This window comes from Lissotriton helveticus, chromosome 8 (assembly GCF_964261635.1).
Source record: "Lissotriton helveticus chromosome 8, aLisHel1.1, whole genome shotgun sequence".
NCBI lineage: Eukaryota > Metazoa > Chordata > Amphibia > Caudata > Salamandridae > Lissotriton > Lissotriton helveticus.
The window spans coordinates 476,672,967-476,697,112 of record NC_136069.1 but is presented as its reverse complement, the minus strand read 5'-3'; the positions used below and the strand labels follow the sequence as shown (position 1 = coordinate 476,697,112).

The window sequence follows — 24,146 nt, the reverse complement described above, 5'->3', positions numbered from 1 at the left end:
TAGAAACACCATCATTTACATGCTTAAGTTTCTTAAGTTGCCTTCTCTTTAAAACACTAACATTTGACATAAATTTGCGTGCTTGACCATGCAGGATACCATTCTCTGAATCTGCATTGCTTACATTTCCACTTCGTAGGCACACTATCACAACACCTTGAACATTCAGTAAAAGGGATAAAGTTTACTGTGCAAATGCCAATGTTATCATTGTCCGTTAGGTGACGAAGGTATCGAACTAGAATAAACAATTGCGATTGGACTGGGGTTTCGATATGGCCACTGTTTATTAAATATACAGAACCACTTCCTTGTTTAGGACAGAAGAGCTCTCAGCTGACACTGCGAGACGGAATTCAAGTTCAGCTGATTCCTGTTTACCCGTACAACAGGATGGACAGCCTGATGACACTTGCCCGCAGGAATGGTAAAATTAGCCCACCTGGCAGGGATATGGCCGATCACATACCCTAGGCAAGGCTAGGTATGGGGGCGTTAGGGAGGAGTACACTATACACAGTACTTATATGCCAGCATATATTCACTGTTTTAGCACAATGGTGATAGTCCACCTTTTTCACTAGTCTCATAACACTAATTACATTATTTGGTTTCCTTCTATTAATCATTGCAGGGCTCATATTTTACTAAAAAATAATCACAATGCTTCAATAAATATTGAGTATGCAGATTGTGTATTTCGTTGGGTAAGCATGAGAGTCCAAGCAAAAAGGTTCTAGATCTGTTACCACAAATGCCTTGGAGATTCAGGGTTGCCATGTTCTGAGGTTCCATAATCCATCTGTTACCCGGTTAAGTTTGGGGTACAGATAGTGCACTGTGACCTAGCAGGACTACAAGCCAACATATCCTGAGGATGTGCACAGAATCAATCTGGAACAATCCTGACAATTATGTTGTCCAACAAAAGCACAGTTTTTGTTAGGAAATATAAAGCCATACAATATGGTGCCGCCAACGCTCTAGCTTGGGTTCTAATTTAATGGATTGCCAGAGTAGATTTCTTTTGAATACCCAAAGACACCTACACACCTACAAACCTGAGACTCCCGAGGTGTTAGGGAAAAATCCTTCTCAGCTTTGTAGGTAACCTCTATGTATTGGCTGTAGATTGTTCAAGTTTAAACCTTTCAAAGGATCACCTCATAGTGGTACCCTCACTGAATTCCATATATTGTTATGGCACGTAACATACCTGAAAACTACAGACATGCTGTTACTCAGAAGCTACTACAACATTATCTCACACTGGGTGGGGACGTTGCCTTCGTGGTTGAGGCTCATTAAGCATTTAGGGAAGAGGTACTCTATTCATGGGTTACATTCCAAGAAGCAGATGACCAAATAAAGCGGTTTCACAATTACACTGCAGCCAATGTTCCAAATAACTATACAGCTTACCAAGCATTAGTATACCAAGAACACAGAAATTGGTTCGAAGGTACCCTAGCACACACTACAGAAAAAGTTCGACTAAGTCCCCTTAGCAATGAAGGAGCAACATGCCAGTCTTAGCCGGTCACACACCACATCCAAATTTAACTAATATGACAGTAGCACAATTACGAAGACTGTATGAGGGTCTAGTTCGCATATATAAATGCCTAACCAAGTTCGTAATGCGAACAATGACAGCCAATCCAGTGTGGACTGCTCAAGCTGCATAACCACAACTGGCTACATAAGGCATTTATCCACAGGCTATCAAAGCTGTTCTGAGTTATATTACCACCAGACGGGAGGAGATTCCGTTCTGGTTTGTACAAAAAAACAAGTCAGCTTGAAGCAGTGTTTCCCCATATGGGACTGCAGGTAAAAAACAGAATTCTTAAAATATGTTTGCCAATGAGGATGGTTCCCCCTGAGGAAGACTGTGCCACTTTGAGGACAGTTTTTGCTGCAGTACATACCAGAACTCATGGTACCCCCTCATTTGCGTTTTGCCAGGGGTGCTTAAACAGATCTAAAGTGAGTACAGGGCAGCCCCTGCCCTGGATTTGGGGACGAAACTGATGAGCAATTTCACAGCAGTAGCCGCCATTATGTTAAGTAACAATAAAGAGGGAAAAGCAGCATTAGCTATACGCCAGTGACTCACAAATTTGGCTCCTGGAGAGTAGGAGTGTGAATTACCGAAAAGTATCGAAGAAACTTACAAGGAGTAGAGATAATTTGGGGGCCAGCCAGAGTCATTCTGAACCGGATAACTCAAAGCAAGTACCCAACTCCGATAAGAAGTGGGATGTTAAGAAAAACAAAGAAAAGAATAAACCACAGGTTGTATCTCCTCAACAGGAAACCACTAAGAAGTGCTTTATCTTGGGTAACCTTGACAATATTAAGACGCCTGACGGGTATCAGGATACTGATACACGCTCATCTCGTTCCTTTCAGGATTCATCCGAAAAACGACCAGAGACAGGTGGATGGTCAGAGCGCAGATCCGAGGAGTAAGTGAAACGGAAGGACTCACAACTGTCATCTGACTATATAATTTAAAACAGTCAGACCTCAATTTAAAAAGAAGTTAGCTGGACTCAAAGTCAAGGATCCGTGGATATTGAGGATGTTGCTTCTGAGCGTGGAGTGGGCTCTGACCATGCTGGACTGCACGGCAGAAGTCATGATAGTTTGCCAGAACCTGATGGATGGTCAGGTGGCAGTAGCGTTGAGTGACTATATCCAGGTAGAAAGACAGGATACTAAGGGTCAAGCATCGCTTATGAGATGAAACTCCAAATGGAGGAGGACATACCAAGATACATTAATGTTCTCTTTTGGGAGAATTTGTAATTCGGCTAAGATATTCTCTTGGCCAAAAAGGATTGGCCACCTGAATTTGTAATAGATTGCCCAGAGGGATAAAGAGTAATTTTACCTGCTTTCTCCGACCTCATTCCAGAATCACTGAAACATCTATATCCCAAGGAGCTGGAGCTAGCTCATGAGTTATATCGCAACCATGTGTGGTGGGATGATGGTTCCCCTTATGTAATACCAGTGATGTCAGCCCCACACCTCAAAGACCATACCCCATTAAAAATGAGACTGAGAAACAAGTTAGAGAGTTTCTCACAAAACTTGAATATCAAGGTGTAATAGAAAGTTGCACCTCTCCTATGAACAATCCTTTGTATCCCGTGATGAAACCAGACCATTCGTATCATTTAGTATTGGATCAAAGACACCTAAACACAGTTACACGTACATTTGTAGAACAGTATGCGCACAACGCAGCACTAATAAACATAGTGCGGAAACAATACATAACACCACAAGATATCTCAAATGGATTTTTCTGCCAAAATATAGTGTCTGAAAGCAGGTACTTGCCCATATTTAGCACACTAGGTTCATAAAAACAGTTCTGTCATTTTCCCTTGGGGTATAAGATTGGCCGAGGGTTGTTTTCAACCCAAGTAAAAGAAATTTTACAAAATGTTGATGAATAGGCATAGTCATATGTAGATCACATTTACATAATGGACGATGACCTTTCTACTCTCTTCACAAGAGTGGATCACATGGTTTTGGGATTTGCTAACAGAGGCTACAGATTAAACAACAACAAAAAAAAAAAATCAAAGACTGCCCACTTCAAAGTCCTTCTTCTGGAATACGAGCCGTCAAAAGAAGGCAAAAGCCTTGCAACACATTTCTGAGAGAAGTGTGTGCTCTTACGACCCCTGAACACATTAAAAAGACTTCACTCCATATTCGGTTTCCTAAATTTCTGCAGAACTTGCATTCCAGATTACACAGAACGGTTTAAATCGTTCTACAACTTGATTCGTCCAGATTTTTCAAAGGCACATTGGACAGCTGAACTTCACAAATTTTACATTCAGTACAAGCAGATATTCTAGCTTCAAAACACGTACACACCTGTAAACACAACAGAGCTGGTGATCTGAATAATTGTGGGGCATAAGGGTACAACTATGTTACATTCAATAAAGTTCGGCATCAAGATTGTGAGCTATGCGGACGACACGCAACTGGTCGTCTCGCTCTCACATCTTGACCACTGCCCAGACAATCTCTCGCATTGCCTCCAGGAAATCCACCTCTGGATGTGCGAGTCCTCACTCAAACTCAACGGGTCTAAAACTGAAGTCATGCTGATGGGCAAGAAATGGTCAGCAATTCCATCATCTGTTTGGCCCGATGCTATGGGTGAGGTGCCCGCCCCGAAGAAGGAAATCAAGAGTCTGGGGGTCTGGCTCGAACCAGACCTGTCTATGAAAACCCAGGCAACCAAAACAGCGGGAACCTGCTTCGGACTCATGCGATCAGTCCGTAAGATCCTTCCGCTGCTTCCTCCCCCATCTAGGAAACTCCTGGTTCAAGGACTGATCCTTGCACGATTGGACTACAGCAATGCCGTCTATTTAGGAGCCCCTGAAACTACTCTGGCCAAGCTACAACGTACCCAAAATGCGGCTGCCCGTCTGCTGATGAGTCTTTCCTCTAGAGCCTCTGCCAGACCAGCGCTTAAGGCTCTCCACTGGCTGCCAGTGCGAGAGAGGATCGAGTTTAAGGCAATGTGCAACGCCCACAAACTCCTCAATGGTCAAGGCCCTTCCATTCTTAGAGACATGGTCACCCCGTTCAAAGCCTCGAGACCTCTGCGCTCGGACATTGAGCACCTGGCTAATGTCCCTAAATTCAGGAGGGTACGCACTGGAGGTCGGCGTTTTTCAGTAAAAGCTTCCTCCCGCTGGAACTCGCTCCCCCGCTGTCTGCGGTTGGAACCCTGCTACTTACGCTTCCGCAAACAGCTTAAAACCCTTCTCTTTCCCAAATAAGCCCACTCCCTCCTTTGGCCAACTCAAGTTCTCACAGCGCGGGGATGCCTCCTGGTCACCAGGCGCTCTACAACTTGTTAAATAAATAAAAAATAAATAATAAAGTTGACACTGTACATATTGCCAAATAAATAAAAAAATTATACACCAATGCAGAGTTGCAGTTTGCACCAACAGAAAAGATCCTGATGGCGAGAGAGAGAGAGCACTGACTCAGGAGAAACGAGTCATTGTTGTGACTCCAGTCTTGGCCTTTTAGGCCGTGACAAAGGCCAGCGTTCCTAACGCCAAGGCTAGTTGGATACAGTGGGCCAACTCACTCACCGCAACTGATGCAGATTGCATTTTTGATTTTACAATCCAAACACAAGCATTCCTGCAATATGAACATGAATATACTCGGACTAATGAATGCATGCCTCTTGATCAGTATGATTGAATCATCTATATTGATGGGTCTGCCCAGCCTGCCATAAGGACAAAGCACCAATACTCGGCAGCTTGCACCAACGTGAAGGGTTGCATACAGGATGGAAAATTCAGGAATACAGATCCCAGATTCCTCACATTCATAGTGGGTGGTTCATATTATTGTGTCCAGTCTTACAAGTACTTTCACTATTGGAGCCAGAATGGGTTCAGAGATTCCAAAGGATAGACGATAAAGCACAAGATGCTTTGGGGGATAGTGGCCAAGCTAAAAGCACGTTTGCCACAGACTCGTGATATACAACTTGAGTCATTAGCGTGCAAGTATACGTGATGCAGGGAATTTCAAGGCTGATGAAGCGGTAAAAGCAACAGTACAAACTGCTGCTGTTGCTGCAATCACTCGTTCCAGCACGAGAATAGATCAAGGCATTATGGTGGCTGTCAATGCTGCAAGTGACGGCACCCACCTGCCAAAAGGCTTTCCAACAAAATATGTTAACACAACAGGATACCGGGGACATTCCCAATGTCTGGAGGGTTAAAGAGGGATGTTAACCGGAGTATATCCTCCCTTTAAACTATTTATCACAAAAAATACTCCAATTGACAAACCAGTGGGCAGAGTTGCTGGGTTGTTTTCTGTGCCCAAGTGTAGGGACAGAGAAGGAGAGTAAAATGAGGGGAGCCTCTCTAGTGGAAGGATGTGCTAATCACAACCATGTGTATGAGAAAGATCACCTTTTGTTATAATTACCCTCACAACCACTGGTGGTGTCATGCTTCATCATCGGTTCACCCCGACCCCTATAAGTCGGGGTGGGCTCAACCACAGTGTTGGGAGCTCTTCAGATTGATGAAGACCACCAGGGGGCTTAAAGATTAAAATACCTCAGTCCGACCCCTGGTTTCCCTTTATTCTTGTGTCTGGCTGGGTCAATAAAAACCCATAAAAATCTAAAACCGGGTCTTATTGGAGTTTAATGGTCCGAAGACCCTAGTGCCGACATGTTTCAGTACTGTGCGGCCAGCCATAAAGGTCCTGGACTTTCTTCAAGGCAAGAGGAGAACCCCCTATGTGAGGAGAATTACAGGATGGGGAGTCCCTATCCTCTTCGTGAAGCGAGGGCAGAGTAGCCACTCCTCGCGGTGTGTGCAGTGTTAGTGTGTCTGTATACTGCCAAGCTCCATCTGTAGGGTAGTATCAGGGACAAACACAAAGTGAAAGGATTCATTAAAAAACATTTAATCAGTGCTTCATACCCAGTAGGTGTATAGTGAGTTGTATGCCAACATTCGTGTGCATGCCTCTATGGGAGGATTTGTCCCCCTCATTGTGCCACTCATCTCGGATTCTCTGTGAAATACTACTTATACATGAAAAATCTTATGAAGTGGTGATTTTACTCGCATTCTAACACTATCTGTGTGTTAGTATGGATTTCAGGAAATCGCCTGCACCAATGAAAACAGTCTCAAATTGCAGAATGAAGAACACCACCTAATAGTAAAGTGTTGATGAATGCACGCAATTAAATACCATGCATATATATATACACACACACTCATTCAAGCACACCAATCATCTGTTAGTATTACCATCGTACCTTACCCACATCGGGAGGGCTGTGCGATGCACACAGGACAGGATCGATAATGTGGGTGGTCCTAACAATAGTATTACAAGTTGATAGTAATCGGGGAGGATAGAACTGGGCAAATGGCAGCCCCATATTGAATGGAGGTAGCAAAAATGGCCTTGAATTGTGGACACAAAGCGTGTCTAAGTGTTGCCAAAGTACTACTTCAATTAAAGTCCTCACCCAGCATATCAACCGGTTGTGGTTCCCGTCCTCGGCTTGTGCACTGACAAGACGCCATGCTGGAATTTAAATGTACTCATGTCGCGGTAAAAGCTGGGAGGAGTTGGTCCGCCTCCCCCGCGGTTACCGGAAAGAACATCATGGCGTGGACGTGAATGCGTCCAGAACTGTGCTAAAGATCATGGGAAACGTAGTCCCAGATGCGGCGAGAGCCGATAAAACCACAGAACGTGGGATATTTAGACCCTCTGTATTACGATGGGACAAGGGTCCATATTAATGAACGTTAGCTCACAAAAAAATTTACATAAATAATTTTAAGTAAGTTATCCTGGATTCGTGTGAGAATCGGATGACTGGACTCTTGCGGGGGAACTTTTAAGAGATGGTACTGTCCTATGTGTCTAAGTGGAAAAGCTGCGCGGCCACTCAAAACAGCGTAAGCGTAAGTAAAGGGCAGAAGTACTTCTTACTGTAGAGAATTGACAGGCAGTACACAAAGTGATTAAAGGATGTCTTCCTCAATCCGTGTTAGTCTTGGGTGACTAGATAGATGAGACGGAACCTAGAGAGTCAGTTCTTCAAAATGTCTCATACAGGGGTAGCTGAATAACCCTTACAGTCAGCAGATAGTATGTAATGTACAGGGCACTTTGAGTAGGCACTGTGTACATATATAGTCAATACTATTTGCAGTATATGTATAAGTACAGGTGTAGTGCGCAGAGCCAATAGGGATGGTCACTGGGAGAACTTGATGTTGTCAGGGGCCCATGTGTTTATATGAGAACTAGAGGGAATGACACCCTGTTCATTTATTAAGTTGGTTCCATGGGATTCCGTCATTTAATCCTGTCTCGTGAGTATTCAGATGGTATACCCAAAGTTCTTCCTTATCTAGAAGTCTCTTTTGTAGATTACAGTTTCCCTTCACTTTCTCGATGATCGTCCATCTTATGTCAGTATCACTGTGTTGTTTTTCTACGTAGTGGGCTGTAAGTCTTGTTACTGTGACAGCTCTCCTGATTGTGCTCCTATGTTCACTAATGCGGATCTTAACTTTCCGGGTGGTCATGCCTACATAAAGCAGGTGACACTGGCATTTAATGAGGTAGATGACTGACTCAGTGTTGCAATTAGTATGGGATCTCTGTTCCCAAGGGGTGTGTAGGCCTAAGACAAGGCTTTTGGTGTGTTCGGTGAATTCACACACCACACATGACCCACATGGAAAATGACCAGTGACCGACGGGGTATTCCACAATGTCAGTTGGCTGTCGTTTTTCGGCTGGTAAGTGTCTGTGTGGACAAGGGAGTCTTTTAGACTTCTGTTTTTCTTAAATGAGAACATCGGTTTCTCATAGATCAGTTGGTTTGATGTGAGTATTGTTCATTTCTTGTTGATTATCTTCTTAACCTGGTTCGAGGATGAGTTAAAGGTGGTGACATTAATCATTTGTTGTGGTCGAGTCCTCTCATGGGTTTCCAAAAGGGACTCCCTTGGAGTATTGAGTGCTCTCTTCTTGGCGCTTTTAATGATCTCAGTGGGGTATTTCTTCTGTTTCAGTTTCTCCGTTAGTGCTCGAGCTTGCTTTTTGTAGTCCTGGAGTTCAGAGTAGTTTCTCCGGATACGTAAAAACTGTCCCACTGGTAGGTTTTCTAAGAGTGATCGTGGGTGTGCACTATCAAATCTTAACAGGCTGTTCCTGTCGGTAGGTTTAGTATATAGAGAGCTGCTCAATCTACCGTTACCAGCGATAACATGGATATCTAAGAAGGAGATTTTTTCCTCTGTCTTTATTCAATGTGAAGCTTAAATGTAGATTCAGCTGATTAATGCAGTTGGTGAAGTCTAGGAGGCTTTCATAGTCTCCCTTCCAAACCATGAGGATGTAGTCAATGTATCGGTACCATTTACAGATGTTCCTGGTATATGGGTTGTCCATATGTATAGGTCCTCAAAGTGACTCATATACAGCCATGCAATACTAGGAGCAAATGTACTGACCATAGACGGGCCATGGACTTGAAGGTATAGCTGGTTCTCAAACTTGAAAAAGTTCTCAGTAAGTGCTAGTCGTATCAGGGTGATTACCCATTCGACAGGGGCAGTCCACTGCCAGTCTTCTTTCTTGAGTGATTCCCCTATGACCGCGATGCTCTCAGACTGGGATGTACTAGTATATAAAGCCTCGACATCAAGGCAGACCAAGATGTTCGCATTCGGATCGTACTCACTGTCAGTTAAGAGGTTCAATAGGTGTTTATTGTCTTGTACAAATTATGTTATGAGTTTAACTAGTGGGCCTAAGAACCAATCGGTGTATTTAGACAGTGGTTCAAGGATTGATCCAATTCCGGATACAATCGGTCTGCCTGGTGAGGGTACTTTACCATTGTGGATTTTTGGAATTGTGTAGAACAGAGGTACTTGTGGTTCATCCTGGTTGAGGAACTCATGTTCTTTTTTAGAGATCCAGCCTTTTTCCAAGGGCGTCTGTCGTCATTGCGGAGATGGTTTTCCTTAGTCTTTGTGTAGGATCTTTTTATAGAACTTGTCGTCAGTCAGGAGAGTGAGACATGCTGTTCGATAAGCACAGGTATCTTGCATCACTGTGGCTCCCCCCTTGTCTTTTTTTTTTTTAAAGTTTCAAAAACCTTTATTGATGATTAGCACGGTACATCAGTGTAATAAACAACAGCATCGCAATCGTCAGAGCAGTAAACAGAGCAGTGACACCTTCCTGTGTCTTCAGTTCAATTGTGCATGAAATTTAAAGAAAAAACAATATACTCCCATCCCTCAAACAACTTACTTGCTATGTACAGGCGAAAGAAAAACATTGTACTGAAATACAGTCAATGGCATTTGAAGCAACAGGTTAATGCAATGTTCTAACATACTACATGTGGCTACAACGGTTAGATAATGACGACACATGGATGAAAGATAACCCCATCGCTGAGTAGGCTTGTGCCCTGATATATCAACCTCAGTTGTAGTACACTCTTAGCACAATACCCCCAATACCACCAGCTCTCATGAGTTGTTTGAATGAAGTCATCCTGAACTCCAGCAGGACTACAGTACTGGTGCAGGCGGTGGGGTACGGTGGGGTACGGGTAAGCCATCGGTCATCTCAGCACCTCGCTCCCCCCACCCCCATCCCATCCGCCTCCTGCCTAAGGAGGAGTGGGCCCCAGATATCTTTCGGCCGTGACCTTATGGGGAACAGTTCTGCGTAGGAGTGTATGTGATCCTGCCAAGTGGACATAGTATGTATCCAGATTTGAATTTATGGGCTCGACCCCTACCCCATCTGCACGCCACCTGGCGTTTGGCCAGGAGTAAGCCCATAGCCAAAAACCTTTTATGGACCGTAGTGATACTTTGTGCCAGGGCCATAAGTGGGCATGGCGCCATTGTGACCCTCAGTATGCCCGAGAGTCCCCCGAAAATCTGTGTCCAGTAGTCTGACACTCTGGGGCAAGTCCACGCCAGGTGTACAAAGTCTGCCCCTTCTTCCCCGCAGCGCTCACACCGTGTATTATTATGAGGTGAAACCTATGTAGTTTAACGGGGGTGTGGTACAGTCGGTGAAGGAATTTAAAGTGAATGAGGCGTAGCCGACTATTGCTTGTAAGTCTGTCTGAGCGCAGCGGAGTTCCCACTGGTCATCCGTTAAGGGTACAGCGAGGTCAGCATCCCAGGCTTTTCTGGCCCGAAAAGTGCGAGCAGGTGTTGCGTTCTGCGTATGTTTATACAGGAGGGAGATGACGTGTCGGGGGGGGGGGGGCGGGAGGGAGGGCTCTTTTTGCAATAGAGCATGAAGGGGTGCGAGGGTATCCGGCTCGTCAGGAAAACCAGGGGCAATAGCTCTGACACTTTGCCTGAGCCGGGTATATAAGAATGTGTCCATTATTGTGGGTGTGTGCGCTCCGAAAAACTGCTCAATGGAGCTGAATTGGCCCCCAGTGTAGAGGTCCCCCCAGGTATGATATTGCAGTTTAGTCAGCATCCTGCAGCATATCTCCTCGCATGTCACCTGCAACCTGGGATCGTTCAATAAAGACATCCAAGGGAGTACAAAAAGGGGTTCCCCCAGGACCCGAGCGAGCTGTTGCCATGCCAGCACTGTGCAGTCAACAGTGGATGGGTCATATACCCTCTCTTTCACTGGTGTAAACAGATAGCTTACCGGAGACGTCAGGCCATGTAGCCATCTTCTAATGCCAGGTGAGCCATATACGTCGGAGGGTGGGTCCAGTATGTTGCAAAGTGGGCTTGTGCGCAGTAAGGAAAATGCTACTTACCAGTATGCATCTGTTCTTGGCATGTAGGGCTGCTGACATTCATATCTTAGCATAGATCGCCGCCTAGTGTTGGGTCCGGATGTTTGCACCTGTTGTCCTGGAAGAGTCTTCGAAGTATCACAAGATAGGTTCTCCTCCCCTGGACTACAGTGCGCATGGGCATCTTCTTCATCCTCAGATTGTTTTTTGCCATTGTGGCAAAGATGGAGTATAGAATAGTAAGAGATGACCATGTAAATGTATGTTAAGAAGCTAACCCTGCAGCTGTGACAGGCACCGGGGAGGAGGGTGGGCGATATGCATGTCAGCAGCCCTACATGCCAAGAACAGATGCATACTGGTAAGTAGTATTTTCCGTTCGAGGCATGTGGGTTGCCGAATTCATATCTTAGCATAGACTGTATAGCAGTTTCTCCTCTAGCGGTGGTTACCTGTACCAGCTGCAGTGGTTTGAAAGAGTTTTAAGGACAGCTTGCCCTACTGCAGCTTGTTGCTTAGCCTGCACATCAACACAGTAGGGTTTAGTGAAAGTGTGTATGGTAGACCATGTTGCTGCCCTACATATGTCTTCTAAGGGAATATTTCCTAGGAAAGCCATGGATGCCCCCATTTTGCGCGTTGAGTGTGCTCTTGGGGGAACTGTTAAAGTGCGCTTTGCTTTTTGATAGCATATTTGAATGCATTTAACAATCCATCTGGCTAACCCTGTCTTGGAAATGGGATTACCCTTATGTTGTGGTGAAAAGGCAACAAATAGTTGTTTTGTCTTTCTGAATGATCTTGTTCTGTCAACATAATATAGCAGAGCTCTCTTAACATTGAGTGTGTGTAGAGCTCTTTCAGCTACTGATTGCGGGTTTAGAAAGTAATTCTATGGACTGATTGATGTGAAAAGTGGAGATGAATGTCAGCAGCCCTACATGCCAAGAACAGATGCATACTGGTAAGTAGCATATTCCGTTCGAAGCATGTGGGCTGCTGAATTCATATCTGTGCATAGAATGTATAGCAGTCTCTCCCTTACCGGTGGCTACCTGTGCCAGCTGCAGCAGTCTGAAACAGAGTTTTTAGAACAGCCTGTCCTACAGCAGCTTGCTGTTTGGAATGTACATCTACACAATAGTGTTTTGTGAATGTATGTATGGTAGACCATGTGGCTGCTTTACATATTTCCTCTAGAGGAATGTTCCATAGGAAAGCCATGGATGCCCCCATTTTGCGTGTGGAATGCGCTCTTGGGGGAACTGTCAAAGTGCGTTTTGCCTTAAGATAACATATTTGAATGCATTTAACAATCCATCTGGCTAACCCTGATTTAGAAATGGGGTTGCCTTTGTGTTGTGGTGAAAAGGCAACAAACAACTGTTTTGTCTTCCTGAAATCTTTTGTCCTGTCTATGTAATATAGGAGAGCCCTCTTAACATCTAGTGTGTGCAGGGCCCTTTCAGGTTCTGACTGTGGATTTGGGATGAACACTGGCAGTTCTATTGTTTGATTGATATGGAAGTGAGACACCACTTTGGGCATGAATTTAGGGTTTGTCCTAAGCACGACCCTGTTTGCGTGGATTTGGAAGAATGGCTCTTGAATAGGTAGGGCTTGAAGCTCGCTAACTCTTCAAAGTGAAGTAATTACCACGAGAAATGCCACTTTCCAGGTCAAAAATTGAATTTCAAATGAGTGTAGAGGTTCAAAAGGTGGTCCCATTAGTCTGGTTAAAACGATATTTAGGTTCCAGACAGGTGAAGGTGGGTGTCTTGGGGGGATAACTCATTTGAGTCCCTCCATGAATGCTTTAATTGCAGGCACTCTGAATAGGGAACGGTGTTGCCTGTTTTGAAGGTAAGCTGCTATGGCAGCTAAGTGTATCCTTATAGATGTATAGGCTAGATTGCAGCGGTGTAGGTGCAAAAGATAGCATATGATATTCTGAGTTGATGAGTCAAGTGGGTTTATGTCATTGTTGTTACAGTAAATGACAAAACGTTTCCACTTTGCCGCATAGCATGCTCTTGTGGTAGGTTTTCTTGCCTCTTTGATAATGTTTATGCAGTCAGGAGGCAAGTTTAGGTAGCCAAACTCTATGACTTCAGGAGCCAGATTGCAAGGTTCAGCTGCTGTGGATCTGGGTGCTGAATTTCTCCATGGCTGTGCGTTAAGAGACTGGGTGTTAGCTTTAGTCTTTGATGAGGCACCACGGAAAGCTCTAGGAACGTGGTGTACCACGGTTGCCTCGCCCATGGAGAGAGCTGTATGCACGACTGGTCACCAACACTAGGTCGTTTAATTGTCCTTGAGCCTGGTTCCACTGACGTGCTAGGCACTCTTGCAGCGGACACATGTGTAGTGTTGCGTGGGGGACTATGAAAATGCATGAGGCCATCATACCTATTAGTTGCATAAACACTCGTGCTGGGAGCGAGTGTTGGGGCGTGAATTTTTGGATTCGCGTCTGAATGCTGTTTATTCTGACAGAATTTGGCTGTGCTTTCCCTGCCAGAGTGTCTATTGTCGCACCCAGGTATTGTTGTACGTGGGCAGGCTGAAGATGTGACTTTGGGTAGTTCAGCGAGAAACCTAAACTGTGCAGGAGGTGAATGGTGTGGGACATGTGGCTGGCACATTGTTGGGCTGACTGTGCTTGTATTAGCCAGTCGTCCAGATATGGATAGGCATGAATATGCTGTCTTCTGAGATGTGCCGCTACTGCCGCTAGGCACTTGGTAAATACTCTCGGGCTGTGGTCACCCCGAAAGGAAGTACTTTGAATTGATAGTGCTGATTTTGTATTGTAAACCTGAGATATTTCCTGTGTGCTGGGTGTACCGGTATATGGAAATATGCGTCTTTCAGGTCTAGTGTTGCGAGTAAGTCTCCTTGACGCAACAGTGGTAACACCTGCTGTAGAGTGAGCATATGGAAATGCTCTGATAAAATGTATTGGTTTAATGGCCTGAGGTCCAAGATTGGCCTGAGAGACCCGTCCTTTTTGGGGATTAGGAAGTATAGTGAGTACACTCCTGTGCCCTGGTGTTCTAAGGGTACTGGTTTTATGGCCCCCTTTTGTAGCATGCTGATGACCTCCTGCTGCAATAAGTGTAGGTGTTCTGCGGACATAGGACGGTGTTTTGGTGGTATGTTGGGAGGTGTGGAGATTAATTCTAGGCAATAGCCATGCTGGATAATTTGCCTCACCCACCTGTCTGTAGTGATATTTTCCCAGTCTTGTAGGAACTGCTGTAATCTTCCCCCGACCCGTGTTACATGGTCTGGGGGTAGTGACAAGAAGTCACTGTTTGGTATTGGTAGAGGATCTGGTGGTATTCCCTCGTCCTCTACCTTTGCTGTTATTGCCACGGTATCCACCTCTACTGTTTTTGTTGTAGGTGTTTTGAGTGTTCCCTTTGTTGTATGAGGTTTGCTGCGCTGAGCCTCCTCCTGCAGCTCCTCTGTTGCCGGAGCGACGAAAGGAGCCGCCTCTGTATTGTTGTGACTGCAAGGCTCCCATAGACTTGGCTGTCTCGGTATCCTTCTTCATTTTGTCCAATATTGTGTCCACATTAGGCCCAAACAAATAATCGGGGTTTACTAGCTGATTAAGTAAAGTGCTCTGAACCTCATTTTTAAAGCCAGAGATGCGCAGCCAAGCATGGGGTCTGAGCAGGACACTGGTATTGATCGCCATGGCTGCTGTGTCTGCAGCGTCTAGCGCGCATTTGATGGAGGCGTTAGATATCAACTTTCCCTCCTGTATTAGGAATTCTGCCTGTTCTTTATAAAGGTCAGGTAGATGCTGGAGAAGGTGCTCAAGTGTGTCATAGTGTGCCCTGACATTCCTAGCTAACAGGGCTTGAGTGTTTGAAATTCTCCATATGTTAGCTGCTTGAGCAGATAGTCTTTTGCCAGAAGCTTCCAAAATTTTAGACTCTTTGTCTGGAGGTGGAGCTTCGCGAGTGGTTTGAAAATTAGCAAGTTTGCGTGCATTGGATACTACCAAGGAGTCCAAGGGCAGCTGCCCTTTAATATATGTAGGGTCCCCTGGTGCTGGCCTGTATTTCTTTTCTATCCTGGGGTTAATGACTCTTGCCCTAATAATTTCTTGAAATATGTCCCTAGCGTGTTTAAGCACTCCTTTCAACATTGGCAATGTTTTGACAGATCTTTCAGAAGTGTTGAGTGTCAAAAAGGAAGTCTTCTTCAATGGGGTCCGCATGCATTTCCACGTGGTGGTTGTATGCCGCTCTTTCAATTAATGCATTGAAGGCTGCTGTGTCCTCTGTAGGTGAAGTTTTTACAGGGTACACATTATTGCCTGGTGTGGGCGAGAGTCTGCAGGATCTACAGCATCAGTCCATGGTTGATTTTGGTTATCCTTATTGTCCACTGGATAATTATACAGTTCACTATCATCATATTCCACATCCTTATATGTGTGTGAGGGTGAATATGTATAGGTGTTTTGCACCTGTGGTCTGATAGGCTCAAAGAGAGTTGGAGATGTAGAAGAGTCTCTTTTCTTTTTGAGTGGTATCTTGTAGTGTTCAGCAGAAGTGTCTGGTCTGATTTTCCTTTTTAATAGGGTAATTGTGCCAGTATCTGGGTCCACATACAGTTTGGACTGTTCTTCTGTTGAGGGCTCTTGCTCTTCATGTGCTTGAGCTCTTTTCCTTTGTATAGCCTTTTTGTGTGTGTCGGTTCGATCTCCGTTGTTGGTTCGACCGATCTTTTTCGCACGTGCACCGGAAGTCAGAATTTTATCGGTCCGAGGGTCTTTTGTGCTTCGACAGTCGTTTTCAGCTGCATGACTTTTTTCGATGCCGTGATTGGTATCGACCCAACTGTTTTTGTTTGGTCGAGAACCACTTTTGTGCTTGGCGTGGTCCTCGGAGTTTGTTGCTTCGGAGCGATATTTTGCCTCGGCTCGATCGATCGATCCTTTGGCCTCGACCCGTGTCTTCGGCTCGAGTGTTCTTGTTTGCAACGTCTTCGGCTTGTCGACTTTTTGTTTCGGTTCGACATCCATCTTCTGCTGGAGTCCTTTGTTTGTGTTGCTTGGCGTCGGCATCGATCTTGTCGGCTCGACGGCCTTTAATTTAGGCACGTCCCTGGGCGTACTGGCTCTCGGCACGACAGCCCTGATATGCGACGCGCCGATGGATTTGCGTCCTTTGGTCCGAAGAGTGGGAACTCTATTAGTTTCGGTTTCTGTTTTGCTTCAGGAGCTTTTGGTTTCGATATTACCAGGGAATGGTAATGTTGCACCGATGGCTCTTGCCTTACATTCTTAGCCGGGCAGACTTGCGGGGCTATAGAATCGATGTTTTGATCTTGGCTAAGGCCTTCCGGCGATGCCTTGACCGGAGCTGTTTGAAGCGTTTCATTATATGTACTGGGCGCCGTACTCACGGTTGGCCCCATGTCCTCGCCGGAGTCGTCCTCGACGGCTCCGATACCTTGATCGTCGTCCCCTACCTTCGATGATGTCGTCTTCTTCGTCGACGTAGTAGTCGGAGTCATGTTCCGACCCCTGCTCCGACTGCTGGTCTGAGTCCTCAGCTTCGACTACCTCTTCGTCGTCTTCAAAGATGTTCTCCGGGTCAGGCGCTGGCTTCTGCATCGTTTGACTCTCTGCTCTTCGAATCCGAAGTGTTTTCTTTGAACGAAACTGCGCACAAGCTAAGCAGTCGGCTTCATTGTGTTCAGGTGATAAACACTTGTTACACACAGGGTGTTTATCTATGTGTGGGAATTTAGAGTTTCAATTGTGGCATCTTTTGAACGGACTTCGTTCCATCGACGAAAGGCCCCTGGTGTTGAAGGAAGGCCGCGTGGCCCGATTCGACGCTGTGAGTAGAAAAGAACAGAAAGAAAGTTGTCATCACCGATCGAATAACTATACCGACGACCCCGAAGGCCTTTTGGCCTTTTAGAAAAGTTTTTATCGATTCCGAACTCGGAGTTGGAAATCACATCCGAACCCAATGGCGGAAAAAAACAATCTAAGGATGGAGAGGATGCCCATGCGCACTGTAGTCCAGGGGAGGAGCCACCTATCTCGTGATACTTCGAAGACTCTTCCAGAACAACGATGTGCAATCATCCGGACCCAACACTAGGCGGCGATCTATGCACAGATAGGAATTCAGCAGCCCACATGCCTCGAACAGTCTTTTACGTCCTTCCATAAAAGCTTTGATAGGTGGTATTCTAAACAGGGAGACATGTTGTCTGTTTTGAAGATATGCTGCTATAGCAGCAACGTGTAGCCTTATTGATGAGTATGCTAGGTTACATCTTTGTAGATGTAGCAGGTAACAAATTATGTTTTAAATGGAGGCATCCAATGGATTGATTTGATTATTATTACAATAGATTACAAATCTTTTCCATTTAGCTGCGTAGCATGCTCTGGTAGTGGGACGACTTGCTTCCTTGATAATGTTCATGCAGTTGGGAGGCAAGTTAAGCTATCCGAACTCTAAGACCTCAGAAGCCAGATCGCTAGGTTCATCCGATTGGGATCTGGGTGTCTGATTTCTCCATGGTTCTGTGTTAGCAGTTGTGGTGAGAGGCGTAGCCTTTGGTGGGGGACTACAGATAGTTCCAGGAGTGTCAAGTACCATGGTTGTCTTGCCCAGGTGGGAGCAACTAGGATCATTGTGAGTGACTGTTGCCTTAGTTCGCGTGCCACCAATGGAATCAGAGGGGTTGGTGGAAAAGCGTACGCAAATCTGCCTGACCAGTTCATCCATATCACATTGCCCTGTGACAACGGGTGTGGGAACCTGGTGGCAAAGGACTGGCATTTTGAGTTTTCTTTTGTGGCAAACAGATCTATGTCTGGATGTCCCCACTTTGGGAAGAAAGGGTGAAGAACTTGAGGATGTACCTCCCATTCGTGTATTTGCTGATAGCGTTTGCTCAGTAGGTCTGCTGTCTGGTTGTCAATTCATGGGAGGTGTTCTGCCAGGAGGTAAATGTTTTGAGGAATTGCCAACTTCCATATGCTTTGTGCAAGGTGGGACAGTTGTAGAGAGTGTGTCCCTCCCAGTTTTTTAATGTAGTACATGGCTGTCATGTTGTCCGTCCGGATTAACACAGCCTTGTTGGTCAAGTATTTCTGAAAAGCCCTCATTGCTAGGAATACTGCTAGTAACTCTAAGTAGTTTATATGTAGTGTCTTCCGTTTGACAGTCCAGAGACCCTGGACTGTATATTGAAGGAGATGGGCTCCCCAACCTGTCAGTGATGCGTCCGCTGTTCATACTACCCGTGGAACTGGCTATTGGAACAGTCACCCCTTGGAAAGGTTTTGTGGGTTCCACCACTGCAGAGAGCGGTAAGTGCGACTGTCTACCAACACTAGGTCTTGTAATTGTCCTTGAGCTTGGTTCCACTGGCGTGCTAGGCATTGTTGTAAGGGGCGCATGTGTAGTCGAGCGTGAGGGATGATGAATATGCAGGAGGCCATCATGCCTATGAGCTGCATGAACACTTGAGCTGGCAGAGAGTGTAGTGGCAGAAAATTGTGACTGAGAGATTGTATGATGGCTATCCTGTTTTCGTTTGGATATGACCTTGCTACTGTGGTGTTGATTGTTGCTCCCAGATATTGCTGTATGTGGGAAGGTTGCAGGTGTGACTTTGGGTAGTTCATGAAAAATCCTAGATCGTGCAGTAGCTGTAGCGTGTGAGAGATGTGGCTGGCACATTGTTCGTATGAGTTCGCCTTTATGAGCCAATAGTCGAGGTAGGGGAACACATGAATATGTTGCCTCCGTAGGGGTGCTGCTACTACTGCTAGGCATTTTGTGAACACCCTTGGTGCCATAGTTACTCCAAAGGGGAGAATTTTGAATTGATAGTGCTGACCTATTGTGAACCTGAGGTATTTCCTGTGAGCTGGATGTACAGGAATGTGAAAGTATGCGTCCTTGAGATCTAGTGTGGCGAGGAAGTCACCTTGCTGGAGTAGTGGGAGTACTTGTTGTAGAGTGATCATATGGAAATTATCTGAGAGTATGTATTGGTTCAACGGTCTGAGGTCTAGTATTGGTCTGAGTGAGCCATCTTTTTGGGGAATGAGGAAGTATAGAGAGTATACTCCTGTCCCTTGATGTTGCAATGGGACTGGCTCTATGGCACCTTTTTGGAGCATGGAGAGCACCTCTTGTTGTAACAGCGTAATGTGTTCCTTGGACATTGGACGGTGTTTGGGCGGTATGTTGGGTGGTGTAGAAGTGAGTTCCAGGCAGTAACCATACTGGATAATTTGTCTCACCCACCTGTCTGTAGTGATAGCGTTCCAGACTGGTAGGAATTGTGTTAACCTGCCTCCGACTGGTGTTAAATGGTCTGGAGGGAGTGTGAGCGAGTCACTGTTTGTTAGTGGCGGAGGCTCGTGTGTTACCACCACCCCGTCCTCTGCCCTTGTTGTTATTGCCTCTATAACCTCCTCTGTTGGCACTCTTATTAAAGGTGCTTTGGGTATTACCTTTGAATGAGGAGGAAGTTTGTGATGTGTTGCCTCTACCTGAGCCTCAAAAGGAGGAGCGATGAAAAGAACATCTAGATTGTTGGAACTGAAGTGCACCCATGGACTTGGCGGTATCCGTATCTTTTTAAATCTTTTCTAAGATGGTATCTACCGCAGGGCCAAACAAGAAATCTTGGTTAATGGGCTGGTTGAGGATGGTTGGTTGCACTTTATTTTTAAAGCCGGAAATGCGTAGCCACGCATGCCGGCGTAGTAATAAGCTAGTGTTGATTGACCTGGCGGCTGTGTCCGCTGCGTCAAGGGCACATTTAATGGAAGCATTAGTGATAAATTTGCCTTCCTGTATTAGGTCGTTTGATTTAGCCTTAAAAGGTTCTGGTAGGTGTTATAGTAAACCTTCCAGTCGGTCATAGTGTGCTCTATCGTAACATGCTAAGAGAGCCTGTGTGTTGGCAATTCTCCAGGTATTTGCTGCCTGGGAGGCCACTCTTTTACCTGAGGCTTCTAATATCTTTGACTCTTTGTCAAGAGGGGGAGCATCTCCTGTCGTTTGCGAATTAGCTCGTTTTCTGGCATTTGATACAACTAGTGAGTCTAATGGTAACTGAGACTTAATATAAGAAGGGTCTGTAGGGGCGGATTTATACTTTTCCTCAATTCTGGTATTGAGGACACGCGATCTGGCAGAATCTTTAAAAATGACTGGCGCGTGCTTTAGTACCCCTTTTAACATAGGAAGTGTATGTACACTTTTCTCAGATGTTGGAAAGTTGGAAAGGTGTCAAATAGGAAATCCTCTTCTATTGGGTCAGGGTGCACGTCTACACCATGATACTTAGCTGCCCTATCCACTAGCTGGTTAAAAACTATGGTGTCGTCAGTAGGAGACGGCTTTGTAGGATATGGGGAGGTGTCAGGGATGGGTTGTGGATCATATGTATCATAAGGATCATTATGGTCACTCCATGTGTTATCTTGGATATCCTGATCTTTGGGTTCTAGAAAAGGATCCTGAGGATCTTCCCCCATGTTTCCTGTCTCATCATAACCTGAAGGCGTAGGAGAGTAAGGCACATAAGGCATGCCAGAAATGAAAGGAGGAGGAGTAAAAGGCCTTGAAGGAGATGTTCCAAAGTCTTCTTTCTTTGGAGGAACAGGAGAAGAAGTGTCAGTGTCCAGTTATCTTTTCTTCCTCTTATAAACTGTTACGTGTCCTGTTTCAGGGTCTATATACAGTTTAGATTGTTTTTCGCTCACAGGATCAGGATGGAAAAGTTCTTCCTCAACTGTCCGTGGCTTTGGCGCCGATGTTTCTGGCTTTGTTGCGTGTTTATGGTGAGTCTTTGGCTCGAGGGCCTTCCGCTTTGGAGCTTTTTTCGGCTCGACTGGTATTTTCGGGTCGGGGACCTTCTTTGGGTCGACGACTCTTTTTGGTTTGACGTCTTTTGTTGGCTGTATTGCCTTTTTTGGCTCGGCGACCTTCTTTGGTTCAAAGACCTTTTTCGGATCGACCGTTTTTTTGTGTCGATAGCTTTTTTAGGTTCAACGTGTTTTCTGAGCTCGACAACCCCTTTCGGCTCGAGGATCTTTGTAGACTCGACGGCCTTCTTCGGGTCGACCAGCTTTTTTGTCTGATCTGCTTTCTTTAGATCGACACCTTTTTTCCGGATCGACGACCCTCTTTGGTTCCGACGCCCTTCTTTGGATCGACGCCCTTCTTTGGCTCGACAACCCTTTCAGGTTCGACGGGCTTTTTGGGAAGAGTGTGGCTCGGTCCTGGGGTATCAGAAGGCTTGGGTATGGTCTTCGGAGCCGAGCTGGAATCCGGGGCCTTTGAAGGAGTGTGTCTGTCTCGGCTAAGGACTTTAGGCGATACTTCGACCGGAGCCTTGTCTTGAGGTGGAAGCGGGGTCGGGGCTTTGGTACTCACGGTTTGCCCCGGTGTGATCTGGTCATCGGAGTCCGACTGGTCCTCTACGGTGACTATTTCTAAGTCGGAGTCCGCCGCTTCTGGGAGTTCATGTTCGTCGTCGAAAATGTTCTCCGGTTCCGGTGCCCGCCGATGCATCTCTTGTCTAGCGGCCCTTCGGTTCCGGATAGTTTTCTTTGACCGGACCTGAGCACAAGCTGGACAGTTTTCCTCGTTGTGCTCCGGAAACAGGCACTTGTTGCATACTGTATGTTTGTCAGTATGTGACATCTTTCAAGGGTTTGTTGGTGTATAGACCACCTGGCCCTTTGGGCACTTTTCTTGAAGATTTCGAGTCTATCTTATCTGGGTTGGTGCTGAATGCAGCTCAATGCATCGTCGCTGGAGACTTCAATCTCCACATGGATATTCCAGATGACTCGGACTCCACCAAACTCTTGGAGGCCACGGCCCCCTTGGGCCTCTTGCCGTTTCTTGTGGGACCCACCCACAGGAAAGGGCATACCCTGGACCAGGTGTTTTCTACCTTCCCCCTCGAGGTGAAGGAGATAATCCCGGTGCTGTGGTCTGATCATTGGCTGGCCAAATTTTTGGTTAAAGGCGCAGTGAGACCTGCTAATATGGGGTCTCAGCAACAGCGGCGAGCTCACCGGGCTTACCACTCTGTGACACCGGCAATGCTTGCGCAGGCAGCGCTGGAGCATCCGTGCCTTTGCACGGGTGACCTCGAGAAGGACTTGGAAGTCCTGCAGGGTTGGCTAGTGGATAGACTGGACGACCTTGCCCCAGTGATGGCCCCTCGTTCTACTTCGAAACGGGTTTCAGCCCCTTGGTTTACGGCGACACTGGCATCCGCCCGGCAGGCTTGCAGGGCGGCGGAAAGAGCGTGGCGTGCCCAATACGATCCTGAGGCCAAGCTGCGTTATACATCGGCGGTGAAGGCCTATCAACGGGACATTCGTTCTGGGAAAAGGGTCTACCTTGCAGGGAGAATAGAGGCTGCCTCTAACTCCTGCAAGGAAATCTTTTCCATTGTGAGGGAATTTACAGCCCTTCGCTCAAATGTTGCCTATGATATGCCTTCTAAGTCCTGGGCTGCGGACCTTGCCAAGTTTTTTACTGACAAGATTAAGCTGATCCAGGACTCTTTCCATCGGGCGGAGCCTGTAGGTGTAATTTGCACAAGGGAGGTTCTCCACTTGGCTGTTGCATCTGGCCCGTCGCTGGCAGTCTTCCCGCCTCTGTCAGTCGCCGAGTCGTTAGGACTCTTGGGTGCTCTTAAGTCCGGCTCGCCGCTGGACCCTTGTCCGGCAAAGTTTCTATCTAGAATGGCGGAAGTCCTAAATCCACTGGTCAACCCATTACTCAATCTATCATTGAGCCAAGGCTTGGTCCCATCTGCCTGGAAACAGGCCATGGTGATCCCTTTGTTGAAAAAGCCTGGCTTGGATCCGGAGGCATTGGTCAGTTACAGACCAATTTCTCTCCTGCCTGCCCTGATGAAAATTGTGGAGAAGCACATCCAAGCGGTGCTCTCCAAATTTCTGGAAGGGCATGAGCTTTTGCATCCCTCCCAATCAGGCTTCCGCCCCAATCTCAGTACTGAGACTGCACTTCTGGAGGTGGCGGAAGATATCAAAGGAGTTTTGGATTCTGGAGGTAGGGCCATGCTGGTCATGTTGGACTTGTCGGCGGCGTTTGACACCGTCCCCCATGATCGCCTGCTCTCGAGACTTTACGAGATAGGCCTCAGGGGGACGGTGCTCAGCTGGTTTGTGTCATTCCTAGCCGACCGCCGACAAACGGTCTGGACCCCGCCGGATTCTGCTGTGATGCCGCCATTGGGTGTCGGGGTTCCTCAGGGCTCTATTTTGAGCCCGACCCTTTTTAACATCTTTATGACCCCTTTGGCGGCTCTGGCGGAGTCTTTCGGGGCCCGGATCGTGTCCTATGCAGACGACACTCAGCTCCTCTTCTCCTGTGAGAGGGGAGGAGATTTTAACGGGGAGAGCATCCGGGATTGCCTTGGGGCTGTTTTCGGATGGTTTCATTCGAGTGGCCTCAAGTGCAATCCAGAGAAATCGGAGGTGCTCTTCTTTGGGTGTGCGTCTGACCCTGACTGGCATGGCTGGTGGCCCATTGATATGTTTCCGCCCTCTTCCCCTTCTTTAGTTGCCAAAAATCTTGGGGTAAAAATGGACAAGGGTTTGTCAATGAGAGCCCAGATCTTGGGAGTGACGGGCTCCTGCTTTGGTCTTCTGAAGACGCTTAGAAAGTTCCTTCCCTTGTTATCGGAAGAGCATCGGAAGCTGACTGTGCAGGCT

The 24,146-nt window shown here is 46.4% G+C and overlaps 1 protein-coding gene across 2 annotated transcripts in view; it reads right to left on the bottom strand.

Annotated features, from left to right (window-relative positions):
- Positions 1–24,146, bottom strand: part of RNASEH2B (ribonuclease H2 subunit B) — a 300,760-nt gene that overhangs the window by 111,745 nt on the left and 164,869 nt on the right. The gene's annotated exons all lie outside the window — the stretch shown is intronic.